The sequence below is a fragment of the Anabrus simplex genome, chromosome 1 (genome assembly GCF_040414725.1).
Source record: "Anabrus simplex isolate iqAnaSimp1 chromosome 1, ASM4041472v1, whole genome shotgun sequence".
NCBI lineage: Eukaryota > Metazoa > Arthropoda > Insecta > Orthoptera > Tettigoniidae > Anabrus > Anabrus simplex.
Window position 1 is genome coordinate 1,660,576,113 of NC_090265.1, and position 16,040 is coordinate 1,660,592,152.

General features: G+C 40.8%; 1 protein-coding gene across 1 annotated transcript in view; it reads right to left on the reverse strand.

Moving 5' to 3' along the window:
- The window catches only part of LOC136858665 (tyrosine-protein phosphatase non-receptor type 9), a 524,482-nt gene that overhangs the window by 41,167 nt on the left and 467,275 nt on the right, over positions 1–16,040 (reverse strand). The gene's annotated exons all lie outside the window — the stretch shown is intronic.

Sequence of the window (16,040 nt, forward strand, 5' to 3'; positions counted from 1 at the left end):
TTTAGTTCATTAATCTCTATTACCATCTGTTGGATGGGTTAAGAATTTCTTCTGGTTGAGTCATGGGATATAGAGTCCAAGATTGCTAAAGGCACACCTCTTTGATTTGTCTCCATGCATCCAGTCCAAGAAAATTAATACCTAAAGGAAAAATACAGTGTTAGTGAGAATACCAAAGTTACAGGATTAATTATAGATGCCACAGGAACTATTCCAAAATTTTCAGTGCATACTTTTCAACTATATAAAATTAATCTAAATTTTATATCAGATACAGTTATTACTACATTGGGGGATGATCATTGCTCATGTCCATGGGTTATTGACAGATGATCTTTCAATCCTATGGCAGTATCACCTCAAGTGGTGACTCACACCAAGCCCAAGTAAAACAGAATCTTCATGTTTTCATCTTCATAACAAACAGGCAAACCGACAACTGAAAATCTATTTTAATGAAAATCTAGTTAAATATAATCCTACTCATAAGTATTTGAGTGTCACACTTGACAGATCCCTAATTTATCGACAACACCTGAATAATACTACAGCCAAAGTTCATTCCAGGAACAACATCCTTCAAAAGCTGTGTGGCTACATTGGGATCAACAGCTGCAACACTTCATTGCTCTGCACTGGGACTAGTCTACAGTACAGCAGAATATTGTGCTCCTGTCTGGCTAAACATCAACCATACCAACAACCTCGACATCCAGCTGAATACTACAATGCGTACAACCACGGGCTGTTTAAAATCTACACCAATATTTTGGCTTCCAACTTTAAGTCACATTCATCCACCTGCACTGAGAAGACAGGATGGTTTGTTATGTGAGTATAAGAAAATATTGCATCACCCTGACCTTCCAATTCATGACTACATTCCAAGTGCAATATCTGGTACAGGTTAAAATCCAGACATCCAGCAATAAAATCTGCTGTTGAACTTTTCAATATGGGCTTCAATATAAACGATCGTTGGGAAGAAAAATGGATCCAACATGCACCACCATACATTATAACCGTTTCAAATACCCAAATTAAACCAGCTGGTTTTGATCTGGCTCGGAGTACATGGAAAACTGCCAACAGGATTCGTACAAACCATGGAGTATTTAATGACTTCCTCTACAAATGGAACAAAATTTCTAATCCATTGTGTGTTTGTGGAGCAACTCCCCAGACCATCCAACACATTGTGCAGCACTGTAGTATTATATCATACTCGGGTGATCTGAAGGACTTTCTAACGCTGACTCCAGATGCTGTTAACTGGATAAACAAGTTAACTCTCACTATATAAGTGCATACAATGTCATTATATACTCTGTTTTATGTCTAATAGTAATAACGCCCTAGTAATTTTAGTATATAATTTATATATTGTTGTATATTCCAATGTGTTGCCATACATTAAATAAATAAATTACTACATTAAAAGGTTCAGTATCATTAATGCAAAAGCACTTATACCAGAATTAGTGAGGAATTACGATAACACCAAATATCCAATTTTAATTTATGTAACTTATTATACTTTGTCAACTGGCAATCTCTGGTGAAAGGAAGTTGAAATATTCATTCTCCCTCCCACCTATGGGAAATGTAGAGTTACTCAGAATATCAATGCTGCTGTCAAGATGGCATAGTACAGGCAGTTCCTGTAAACAGACCAATATTTTTGACAAATTACATGCAGACTCCCTATCATATCTACCAAATGAGGGTGAATCAGATAGTAGCATTGAAGTAAGTAAAGCCCCCTGCACATGGGGACAGTAGTGGCGGCCAGTAGTACTAGCCAGTAATGGCTGCTATTAATTATTCCTCTACTGTCCCTGAGTACATGAGTACTTCCACTTCAACATCCAGTTAGCTACTGGCGACCACCAAACTCAAGCATGTTTGAGTTTAGTGAACATACAAACACTAGAGGGCCTTTAACAGGGTCACGTGACCTAGTGGCAGCCATTACTGGACGTGTCTTAAAAGGTACTGGCCGCCAGTAGAGCGCTAGGCTCTATTGAAGGAGGAACTACTTTTGTGATTTGCTTTTGTTGTGAAATGTGTTCACAATCTGAAGAAGTGAAGACAAAACCAAATACTAGTGTAAAATGGAGTACGGACAATATAGGTACAATTTTAGAAACTTACATAAACTATGTACTACTAAGGAACGTTCATCATTCTGATTACGCCAACAAGGCAAAGAGGAAGAGTTCAGTCATGAAGCTAAAAGGTGAATCAATAAGACTAGGGGGTCACAATTCCCAACTTGAGTTATTTGAGAGCCCGTATAAAAGATATAAAGGCCACGTACAGAGGTGAACTCCTGAAAGCGAGTGAATCAAAAGAAAGTGGAGCAGGCACAGAAAACATGTAAATACTCTATTTTTGGTTAATATTTATTGAAGCTCTTCGCTTAAACAATTTACAATATCACTTACAGCCTCATCCAACAGCTTCCTCTTACTCTTCATCAACCTCCTCCATGTTCTCGCACATCCTCTAACAATGTTGCACTCACCACGTACACACAAAAACTAGCTACTGGCTGCCACTAGAACATTAAAGTGGAAGCCATTACTTGTCCTCATGTGTAAGCCTACTGTCCAGTCATTTCACTGGCTACCACTTCTAGCCGCCACTACTGTCCCCGCATGCAGGGGGATAAGCATGCAGGCTGAGTGACTCAGGCAGTTGAGGCGCTAGCCTTCTGACCCCAACTTGACAGGTTTGATCCTGGCTCAGTCTAGTGGTGTTTGAAGGTGCTCATATAATGTACGTCAGCCTCGTATTAATAGATTTACTGGCATGGAAAAGAACTCCAGCGGGACTAAATTCCAGCACCTTGGAGTCTCCAAAATCCATCAAAAGTAGTTACTGGGACATAAAAACAATAACATTATTATTATTATTATTAGTTACTATTGAAGTAAGTTATTTTCATCCTTCGACATCAAGTTGTACACAACACACAACAAGTTTGTGTATTGGTGTACAGGAGTAACTCAAGACACAGCCGGTGAAGATATAAACAGGGAATGTAGTAATCAAAGACTGTGTGAATGACTTTTCAAAAGACAACCCAGTGAGAACTTCGGAAACATATTTGAAGATAAAACACTTCACAAAATTCTTCCAGTAGTGAAGATCTCAATACGTATCCGGGCATGATATATTTAACAGGTCAACAGGGCATAGCAGCCTGAGTTCAGAGCCTGTAACCAATGTGTTAAAAAAAATTTTAAAACGCAATCTTCATACAGGCCATGAAGGACCTTGGAAAGGTGGAAAGTAAAGGCTTCCACTATCTGTAACCTGGACACTTGATGGAGCAGAGTAGTTAGGTCTACACCCCACCACCTTTGCCTCCAGGGATTAACCTGGTACTCATTTTTGGTGTAGGCCAAATGAACCTCAGAACTATATGCACCTTCGGAAGTGGAAATCTTGTTTCTTACATTTTTCGACTTCCTAATGGGGAATTGAACCCACATCCTTCCGGGTGAACCGAGCGTGCTTTACCACCTCGGTCAGGCAGCCCCTCCAATGTGTTAAACACTATGGTAAATCTCATTTCTTTGACCAACTGCACTTCAATCTGAAGATTAATGTGAAGTGTTCCTTTCTAAATCAATATATATTCTACAGTAGGGCCCACGAGAGTCGAAGTCTGACGTTTAGCGCCACCGGCAAGAAAAAGTTGACTAACGCTGCTCGGAAATGGGCTGTTGTTATGGCAACAATAACAGAAATGCCACATTTAAGGATGCTATCGCCACGTGGGTTGGCTTGCTCTCAGTCGCTTTTGTGATATTATTCGGGTAGTACTGTGTTAGTTGCATTAGTTGCTGCTGGTTTATGTAATTACTGACATGTTTGTTTCCTGAATATTATTTTCGTTGTTATTTTTTGTTGTAAGTTAATCCGTGGCTAGTTGTACAGTTCTATTCTCTATTTGATATGTACATTTGTTGGGGTTATTGTCAGGTTAGTGAATATGAAATCTCATATTTATTAGCAATGGCATGTTCCGTCATAAACGCCGGAATTATTAACACGAGCTTAGGAATGGGTCAAAATTTATTGAATTGCATTAGGCCAACATAGTTGATTAAATATTCAGCCTGTATGAAAGAGTGATAAGCTGCAGACTGAGGTAACTATGACAACGCAACTTACTTCGTAGTTACCGCTTTCGCCGCTCAAATGTCAGACTTCAACTCTCGTGGGCCCAACTGTAATCAACGTAAATTCTCCACTGCCCCCCCAAGGCACTACAGTCCTAAAGGGACTTCCTGCCAAACAACTACCGGTCAGCCTGAAGGACTGCAAATTACACTGATGGGTGGCCAGTGTGATGAATCCTCCCGACCATTATTCCTGGCTTTCTAAACCGAGGCCACATCTCACCATCGGACAATGGCTTCTCAATTGTTGTAATCGCATAGACTAAATGGACCTCAAACCAGCCCTCAGATCAATCGCTGATCTGGCCAGGAATTGAACTTGGGGCCTCTAGTTAAGAGGCACCCCCTGTTGCTGGGGGGCACAGATGACGAATAAACCCATGGTATCCCCGGCCTGTCATAAGAGGCGACTAAAAGGGGCAACCTCGGCGCGGACATGGATTGCGGCTTAGTATCATGTGTTGGACCCCCTGTGGATGGGAATTAGCTGATAAGGCTGCCAAGGAGGCTGTTACAATGCGCCCGTTGCCTTACAAGGTCCCAGCAAGTGATATTCGCTCTCAGCTCAGACATTTGGTTATGTCCCATTGGGAGATGGAGTGGCCTGGAGTGAAGGCATATATGCTCTTGATGGTGATTTGTCCATTGGATGGGGATGTCAAGCCATGAGCAGACCCCTTGGTGCTATTTGACAGGAGTAGGCTATGTGCCAGCACCAGGTTTCACCCTCTCCCTTCCTACTATCATATATCACATCATTCATTTCATCTCATTAACTCCTCTGATGAGGTTGACATCAGGAAGGGAATCTGGTCATAAACACCAGCCACGACAGATTCATCTCATCTCATATCCGATCCCGTAGAGAAACAGGACTAGAGTTAGACAAGCAAACAAGTGTTACATGTAAGCTATCGGAAAGCATTCTTTCTGATTATATTAGACACGTTTGCAAAATTATGTTTGATAGAAGGCAGTTCAGGTTTAGGAAAGGTTATTCTAGTACGAATCAACCTGCAGGGTTCCACCACATGCGGAAGGGAAGGGGAGGGGTAGAGAGAGAGAGAGAGAGAGAGAGAGACTGTTAGTTGTCCATCACTCTGGTTTTTTGCCAGACAGTAATCCATATGATCTTATAGGTACATGTTACTCAACAGAATGTACAGCAAAGAAACAATGTATTGCAGACACAATCATACAGAACCAAAAATAGAGCTCTTCTTTCAGAAAGCTGCCATCTTGCAACCAATCTGAATCTCACAATACTGGCACCGATGCAGGCCCGCACCCTTCAAGGCATGCTGTCCTCCAATTCATCTAGGTGTCTTTGGTCCACCCTGTCCTGTTCTTTGACGGTTTTCCTACAGATGTTTGCCAAGGCACATGGGGGTTTCCTGCAGCACTGGAGAGCCCGTCTCAATTGGTGTTAGGTGTGCTTAATGGGAGTCAGATTGAGGGAACATGCAGGCCTCTCCACCCGAGTGACCCTGACCTCTTGGAGGTAGTCAACTGCCAGGCGCAAGGTGCACTCTAACCATCATACTCCTCTATGTTGAACCCGTCACCAATGTGTTGATGAAAAGGAAGCACAAATGGTTTGAGGACAGTGTACTGATATACCTTTGCCCACAGCTTGCCTTCAAAATTAATGAGTGGGATCTGGCAGCCATACATGATCCCGGCATAAACCATGATGGACCTTCCCTATTGCTGGACCCGTGGAGCATGGTGATGGAGGTGTTCAGTGCTTTCAGGCTGTCTCCGTACATTACTTTGATGATTGTCACAGCTGAGAGCGATCCTACACTCATCCGTGAAGAGGACACGTCGCAACTTTCATCCTCTCTCGCCCACCTGTAACAGGCATTACGCTAGTGCTGAGTGAGTAGAGTGATCGCCATGGAAACCTAGCATGCAGATTCACATCGTGAAGATGATTGTGGATAGTTTGTGATATAAGAGCCGTGCCAGTAGCCTCCAAAAAGTGGTTGCACAGCTGTGTTGCACTGTTACCAAGGTTCCTGAGGGCCTAAATGCAAAGGTATTGGCTCTCAGCGGCTGTCATTGACAGTAATCATCCAGTATGAGACAAATCCTCCACACTCCCTGTTTTCTTTTTGGAAGCGATTCCAAATCTTCACAACATCAGTATGGTTCACACCGACCATGTCCTGAACAGACAGCCCTTGTTCATGCATTGTAACAACATGGGTTCAGTCAAATGGTGTGATTGTCCTACGAGGCACATTGACACATTGATGGGATCATCCAGTGTACTTCCAACATTCAGCATGCAAGAATACAGTAGTATATGCATGAAATATCCAAGAGGTGGCAGCACCTGCTTCCTTGCACAAGAGTTTCATATGCAGTTCACTATGAATGAAAACCAGAAAGGTTTCAGCAGCATAACGAATACCATGATGTGGTGGTGGTGTTGGTGTGTATATACCTCGATGAGCCATTACATTATAACCACATACCTAATATGATATAGGACACCGCAGAAATTAGACCAATTGACAAGGCATCGCTTCAGCAAGTTGGCGGAAAGTCTGCTGGGCTGTGGTGATGTATTACAAATCTGCTTCTTCGAAACAAACCACAAATGTTCAGTGGAGTTAATATCAAGGTTATCTGGGGACCACAGCATTAAAGCAAATTCACCTCCATATTCATCAAACCAGTCCTTCACAATCCTGGCAGTGTGGCAAGGTGCACTGTCCTGCTGAAAGTGGCCATCACCATCAGGAAACACTGTTGATGGATGGAGACAGTTCCCAATAACATTCAGATACCGTTCAGAATATGTGTACCCCATGAAACCATCCCCCAGAGCATCACATCTCCTCCACCAGCCTTTTTCCGCCTGACCGTGCAACCATGGGCCATAGCCTCTGATGAAATCAGCATACACTTACTCGGCCGTCAACATGGTGAACCAGCAATCTGGATTCATCGGACCATGTGACATTTTTCAAATCATCCACAGTCCATTGGCAAGGATTTTGTGCCACTTTTGGTGGAGTGCAATCAGCACTTGAGTACAACTGAGTCTTCACATCCACAGTTTCATGATCAGCAGTGTTCGATGAACCGTGTGCTGGGAAACATTGGCCTGGTCATCACCGTTTTACCTGTTGGCAATTTCTCAAACTATGGCCCCGCAGTTCATCTGAACAATGTCTGCTGGCCTCTGGCATCAATGAGCTGCCGATGACACACGTTGTTTGCCAATCGTTGCATCACTTTCGATACATGCTCACAACAGCGGCATGAGAGCAGCCCACAAGTCGTGCTGTTTCAGAGAGGCTGATACCAAGGCAGCATGCTATTACAATTTGCTCTCTATCAAGTGCGGAGAAATTGACCGCTTACCCCAATCAAAACACTGGAAACACTACTAACAGAAAGCCTGTAGATGTGCCTTGTACAGTGAAATCTCCATACAACGATTAGTGATACACCAATAATCCCCTTTCTAACAATAAAATATTCCGGTCTCAGAATAAATTCTATTAATTCAATGTAAAATTCCGCTCAATTTTACGATATTCTTATTAAGAATAAATTGATCCATTACAATTGCCTTTTCAGACCCCAGTAATGTGTTTTCCTCCAGGTACTATGATAATCCAAGCACAAAAGTAATTAGGAACATCTGTTACTGCCATACGAAGATTGAATTTTCCTATTGTGTAAGCATAGCAAGCATGAGTGTTTATAGCTGTGTATATACCTGACGGGTGGGTTTGTTGAGCAACTCTGGGAACTCAGCAGCTACAGAAATCCAGGAAGATCTAGGTAGTGTGTCTACCAGAAGGATTTAAACAACAGTGTTGTTGTAGCTATCAGACAGCTACTTAAAACTAAAACAGCCCCTTTGTTATCTTGTTTTGACTTGACACATATGCCACGGAGAGTTGTAACTGTAGCAGTCATGTTTCGCCCTGGAGAGACAGTGCAGATGGTTCAAAGTGCTCTTTCCTTATACATACAGCACAATTTTTGGCAGTATGGCTTCACGTTCCCGGAAACAAATACGTCTGCAGCAGAAATTAATGGTAATTGGAGAAATAGATGTGGGAATGAAACAAACCTCATTCATGTTACTGGGAATTAAATGATATGATGTGGCAGGTAGTTAATGTAATTCAATTTGCAGATGTTACTGTGTTCATGAATTAACATGAGAATCCATTATTCTAAATACCTCATTATAACGATGAGTCCCTCTACAATAATTTTTTTTTTTTTCTTGTCTGTGCAGTATCATATCTGGATTTCCCTGTATATACCATGCTACCAGCATATTGCGTGTTACTCTTTCAGCTCCAGGCACATTAAATAACCCCTGGTCGGGGTGGTCATAATGCAATGGCTCATATTTTGTGTGTGTGTGTTTTTTGTTGTTGTTTTTTTTCTCTATAACTCAAGGTTATTCTGCTTATCCACTAAAAGAATGACTTATTTCTGCTTTCACAATTTGAGTGATCTAGCTGTTTTTAATGTTTAGAGAACTCATAAATAACAGGAAGGGTAGAAGAATGTGCTTTAGATGTCTTTAAAGAAAAGTTTCCTTGCCTGATCTATCTTATGGCAAGATGCTAATTTGCTGCTTACATTTTTAAATGTTGCATAACACACTGCAATATATCAGAAAAAACAGAGGAGGAAATTGTTACTCATACCACCCAAATGCAAAGTATAACTTTCTTATACCTTATCCCTTGAAGAATTGCAATACCGGGCGAGTTGGCTGTGCAGGTAGGGGCACGCAGCTGTGAGCTTGCATCGGAGAGATACTGGGTTCAAACCCCACTGTCAGCAGCCCTGAATATGGTTTTCTGTGGTTTCCAATTTTCACACCAGGCAAATACTGGGGCTGTACCTCAACTAAAGCCATGGCCGATTCCCTCCCACTCCTTGGCCTTTCCTATCCCATCGTCGCTGTAAGACCTATCTGTATCTATTAAAGAACTATTCAAATGAGTTTTACTTGAGTCCACCTTGTCAATACATCTTATAATGATAGGAAACTATTTATTTTACCATACATGTTTCGGAAAAATCGTCCATTCCCTTCATCAGTGATATCAGTTCAAGGAATATAACACTATCTTTTGTTTTTTCTTACAATTTAAAGAAGTAATGTGTACTTATTCACCATATCAATGAATAAAGAAACTAATGAAATCAGGGGTGTATTCTCCTTGAATGCAAGGCATTCATTGCATTATGATAATGCAAAGAACTGTCTGAAGTACGATTTTAAGTTTTTTCAAATCAAATATTAACGATTTCATCTCTCAGAAGTTCAAGAGTTATACGCAACTGTACTAGTTCCGTTGCTTGACTATGTGTGGTGCCGGTGTAGTCTCGCTATCTATTCCACTCTAGAAAGAAAGAGACAGCGAACAGAGGAGTTAAGGATGTAAGGCATTCAATTTTAAAATTGCTTTCAATGGCAGACATAGTTCTGAAACCCTCCGAATGATGTCGCTGCAATTGAAACTTGGTCAGACTTTGTAACTCCATACACGTGCTACCATCTGCCATCTGTTAGCAACTTGGAGAAAGTCGGCATATCCAAGTTTACACCTAACAGGACCTGCGGTTTACCCCCCAGCGAGAACCCAAAGTGTGGTACAAAGCCACTGTACCACCCACAAAGGCCTAAAAATTGATGTACCTGGCATTTCATGCGAGGCCTTCCCTGCTCCTGAACGACCCTATTCTTCTCAGTTTGTCTCTCCAATCCTTTGTCCGTCAATACATGACCTAAGTACTCAACTGAGTTTGATGCGAACTGACACTTCTTGACTTGGCAGGTAAAATAATCACTTGTAATAATTGGCAGGTAAGTCCGAGAATCCTCAACCTCTCTAAGACTCTAGCTAGGTGTTCCAAATGGTCCGAAAACGTCTTGCTGTACATGAGGATATTGTCCAGATAGACCTGGCAAAATTCGCCTGTGTATCCGGACAAAACTTTGTCCATCAAACGCATAAAGTTGGTTGGAGCATTCTTAAGACCAAAGGGCATGACTCTGAATTGATAGAGTCCTCTTGGGGTGGATAAAGCAGTCATCGGTCGAGACTCTTCTTCGACTTCCACTTGCTAGTAGCCAAAGTTCACATTGAGGGTAATGAAGACTTTTGCCCCACTACCTTGCTTTATCAGATGTTGGAGATCCGGCATGGGGTAGGCATCTGATATAGTCTTGTTATTTACCTGATGTAGGTCCACACACAGTCAGTAATCACCATTTTTCTTCTTAGGTAGTACTATTGGAGAAGTCCATCCTGGTAATGAAGGTTCAATCAATCCTTCGTTCTCCATTTCCTTGACTTTTTCTATTACAAATTTTCATTTATCTGGGTTAAGTGGGTAAGGCCTTTGTTTAACTGGGGCATTATCCTTGCAAATTATTTTATGTTTCACCATTGTGGTAAATCCAATTCTATCAGTAATAATCTCTGGGAACTTATTCAGCAACTTCTCAAGGTCTTCCTTCCCCTCCACCCTCAACAGCCCTGTTTTCGGCCAATATATTGGTTTCTAAAGTTTCCGACTCAAAGGCTTTATTTTCTACCCATGCCAACCTAATTCTGTTTTTATTACCAAAGAATATTTCATTGGCTGTATAATCTATTACTACCCCATATTTAGTTAAGAAGCCATGTCCTAATATCATGACAGGTATCAAATCCTTGACAACCTTTACTGGTATATCTATGACTTCTTGGCTTGAAGAAAGGTATAACCCTCAATCTTGTAATGTATGTCACGGGTTGCCCCTTTGACTGTTGCCACTTTAGCAGGATGAACAGGATTTAATAATTTTGCCATATTCATGTTCACAAATGAGTGTGAAGCTTGAGTGTCAAGGATAACGATGGAAGGCTTGTCATTAATCGTCAAGTTTATAGCCGGGTGGGGTGGATTAGGTTCATCAGCACTATAGATTTGACCAATGTGTTCACCTTCTAGCCAGGTGTAATGTCTCTGGGGCTTCTTCATTCTTCCAGAACCATCCTTGCCCCGACTCAAACAGTCCCAATATAGTTTTCCGGGCAGCAGTCTTTTAGATGCCCAGTCCGCCCACATCGGTAACATTTCCGGGGTTCCTCCGCTGTTGAGGTTTTCGTTTTTGAGGCATGGTAACTTGTTTTTTCGTCTAATTTTGCTATGATGTGATGGAGCGCTTCAAATGTTTTTGGTTGTGCCACCTTAACAAGTGATCGAACCTTATCATATAGCAGTTCAATTATATAAGGGACGCTCGTGTCCATATTTTCCCCATTGTGGACTCTCTTAACCCTCGAACCGGTAGCTGACGATAGATCGGCAGGTGTGCGCCTATCTCAACCGCCGCTGACGATAGATAGTCAGGTCTACTTTACCAGTAAATACAGGTAGCAGAAGTTGTGGATATTTACGTTAGATGCCAGGATTCATCAGGCATGTATTCTCCTTGGAATGTGAAATGTTTCGGTGTTCAATACATCCATTTATGTGTGATATATTTAAACAAATGAAGGTCGCAATTCGTACAGCTTTGAAACACGTGTTGATTTTGTTGTGACTTGCTTTCATTGTTTACTGTGTGTCATGCACACATGATGGCTACAAGTTTGGATTTAAATGATGAAGATATTTTAATAGAACTAAATGCATCTGTAAATTCAGGGCCTAATGCAGTATAATGGATAAGTGTTGTGCCACCTGAGGTAGGTTATTAACACCCACCGGTTAGAGCTCTATCAAGTAACGTACTTTTTATTGAATAATTCCTAAAGTATTAACACTATTCACTTAAAATTTGCATGACTGTCATCAGAATTAATTTATCTACAAATGTATATTTTAAAAAGTTTCAGAAAAACTGATAGTCATTTATATTTGATGTGTAAGTAAAACATATTTTTTTATTTTTTTGAGGGCGCAATTAAAGGGGCAGAAAATTTTAAAAAATATTACATTAAGGGTAAATGAAAACCACTTTTCAAATAGTCCACCTCATGCTGAATGTTTCAGTGTATTATATGTGCATATTCTGTGAATAATACATCTGTCAGAGTGACATACATCAGGTACTGCAAATGTGTGTTGCACACCCATCAGTTAGAGCTATTTCAACTACCGGTTCAAGGATTAAAGAGCTGGAGTTTTTGAATTACGAAACCTCCTGCACTCATTCCACTGGACTGTGCTTCAGTTAGGAACTTACTTTGTACTGATGTTTGGACAGCCAGAGAGTCAAATCTCTGGAGGAATTCTTTCTTGAATTCCTCTCAGTCGAGGCTGAGCCCTTTAATGTTCTGCCACAAAGTTCCTGCTGACGCTTTTACTTGCTGGCCGACAATTTGCAAATAAATTTTTGTAGGTATATTTGTCCTACCAAGTAGAGACTCCGATGTCTTTAGAAATGTTTTAGGACACTCCTCGAACCTCCCATGAAATTCCGGTAGGCTGTCTTTGATAACTCTGGGATCAACCGGTATCCCAAGGGGTGGTCCATACCTCTGCCAGGTTGAATACTGCCTATACACATGTTTTCCTCTAGGGATGAAATTTTTCTATTGACCTCGGATTCAAACTTCGTAACTTCCTGGCCTACTTCGGTTTTAAGATTGTTGAATTCTCGCTCAATTTCTCCAATCTTCTCCTCAACTTTGTTTTCCAAGGTGTGCATATCACTTACTACTTTATGTCTAATTCTAAGCTGCTGATTTCGTCATTAATTTTTTAAATATCTTCTTCCAGATCTTTGACCAAAGAATTGATTCGGCCCTTTATTTCTTGAGATTGGGCCTTGATGTTTTTAGACCGGGCCTCGATTTTTTTAGCCTGGGCCTCGATTTTTCAGACTGGGCCAGAATCAGAACAGTTAGTTGTGCGAATATAATGCTTACCCGGTCGTTGGTTTCTTCCTCCAAGGTGACTTCAAAGTCAAAATTGTCTTGGTCCTCCTCGTTATCTATCAAATCCTGGCGCAACCTCCCTTGTACGTCCGCTTTGCTTCCAGCCATTGGTAAACCTCAGGATGCCAGTGCTTTCCGCAAAATCACCACGGTCATTTGGTCGACCCTCATTGCTGAGCCTCGAAGTGTCCTGTCCTATCATGTCACGGTCGCCAATATATTGTTCTCACTTGCAATTTTATTTGACAGAAATAAATATCACACAAGAACACGTTCACTTCCTTGTGTAAATTACTTTATTGTCACTGTAAGTCACAACACTCAATTATACACACTAGCAAGTGACACTACAACACTTAATAGCGGAGTACCCTGAAGTCGATTCTGACAAGTACAGATATCAACAACACTGACTCGCGCACTATAACATACGTTCTCTTGAAATCACCGCCTCCACCTCAGAGCCCAACAGTCATTCCGAGTCCAACACTTGCCTCTGAGTCCAACCTGACCGACTCACTCACTGACAACTCGATATATATACTGTTCGATCAACCGTCTAGAATTATCGATTACTGGAAGGGGTTTTTCAACACTAATGGAACACACTCGAAACATCGATCGACCAACTAGTCGAATGGAGTACTCCAGTAATGGACCCAGCTAAAACTTTCATTAGTGTTTACCAATAAACATGGAAATCTCTCCAACATTCCTAACGTCTCTACATGTATCTGGATAATAAACCTTACAGTAAGTTTCCAGAACCCTTCATATGTACCAAATTATAGTAGAATAAATCTAATATACGAACATTATAGAGTTTCAACTATATAGATTTTGAGGTTGAACTTATACACAATACGTATTTGAGGTTATACAAATTTTATAATACATATTTACAGGGAATATGATAAATAAGATTTAATAAAAGATAATGTAGCATTTAATAAAATATAACCAAAATATACCAATCACAATAATTGAAGGTTTTACAACAGTTACGATGTCGTACCTACGACATGAGTTAGGTTGTTATTTTGTTTGTGTGGTTAGTTTTGAAGGATGATAAAACAACAAAGTACGTTACATCTACCCAGGCATCGAAAAAGCTGAAAGTTAATGATTTGAACATAAACAATGACGGGGAAACACAACAGTGTCGTGTGGTGATGCAAAAAATGACCACAACAAAGTTTTCAGTCGCGTGTAACAGTGGGACGGAAGACATTCCTGAATGCTGGGATTTGGAGAAAAATCTGGAATTTTGCAGTAAGTAGGAATGGTTCGTGGTAAAACATTTCACAGCAATAGGTTTCAGTTTCTGTATGTGCAACTGGTGGAACTGAAAATAAATGTCAGCAAATGCTTATCTCTGCAAAAAAATATTTGAACATAAAAAGAGTTCAGCTCATCAGGCCACAGATAAAATACTAAAAATAGCAAAACTGTGAACTTTGGAAATTGCATGTGCTAAGGCTTTCGAAAAAGAAAAGGAAATATCTGCCAAAGTCAGCATATAAAGTAGTTAAGAAAAATCAAGCCTTCCACGATTTCAAAACTGAAATTGACATGCAGGAGTTGAATGGCGTTATTCTTCGCATTCTTCATTCAACTAACGCATGCATAATTAATGTTTCTCATGTCGCAACAGAAATGAGAAATAAGGTAGCAAATATGATAGTGCATGGGAATAGTAAAATTGCCCTCCTTATAGATGACAGTGCCACACTCAGCTGTCATCACTGATAATGTGCCTGAGGACAACACTTCCAGATATGGATCAGCCAACCAACATTTTTTTTGGGGGGGGGGGGGAGGGGAGGGATGGAAATTAACGAATTGTGAGATATCACTGTCGAAGGTATATTTAGTGCATTGATGACTTATTTGGAAGCACTGGGAAGTGGGGGAGGGGGCCAATAATGAGTTTCTGAAACAGAATCTTTTTGCAGTCTCAACTGATGGGGCTGCAGTAATGGTGGGAAAGAAGAAGAGTGTATTTACTTTAATAAAGCAACAGTTTCCCAATGTTTTGTTCTGGCATTGTGCCAATCACAGGCTACAACTTTCCATAGGTGATGTTGTGAGTCTAGATTTCCCCTCACATATAAATCACTTCAAATCTTTCCTTGATAAACTGTATACAGTTTAGCACCAGTCACCTAAAAAGCCGGGGAATTGAAAGCTCCTGCAGAAGTTGAACCCGTACTCCTAAAAATTGGACCGATTCTAGATACAACATGGGTTGCTTCTAGCTTTAGAGCAGTCTCAGCTGTGTGGAAAAATGTTGAAGTTTCAGTGGCACATTTGAAAAGTGCCAAGGATGATCCCAAAAGAGACAAAACTGAGCAAGCCATGTACGGAGGGCTCCTTAAACGCATAACTAATGTCGTTAAATCAGACCTTGCATTGATGTGTGATGCTCTTCAGGAGTTGGCAGAAGTTAGTGTTGACTTGCAAGCACGTGACATTACAATTTATTCAGTCCATAAGAAGATATGCCAGCAAATTAAGGTGTTTTCTGAAAGAAAGACAAAACATGGCCCATACTACAATGAAGCATTGGAAGCAGAAGACACTGTTAATGTTTAAAGGCGTGAATCTTGAAAAAGGAGCAAGAATTAAAGGGAATCGTATTGATGCTGTGAAGTGCTATGAGTATCTGGGCAGGCGTATAGAGCACTGCTTTTTATCATCAGAAGACATTGAAATCCTAGAATTGGCTACAGTTTTGGACACTACCAACTGGCCAGAAAATCCTGATGCAGCTTATGGAGAAGCAGAAATAAGAAACTTGTGTAAAGGTTTTAAGCTCCATGAAAGACAAATCTTAAGAAGTTTCCATGAATAACTTGCTGAGAATAAATGCCCAATATCTCTCCTGTGCCTCATTAACACTATGAGCAGCATTCCAATT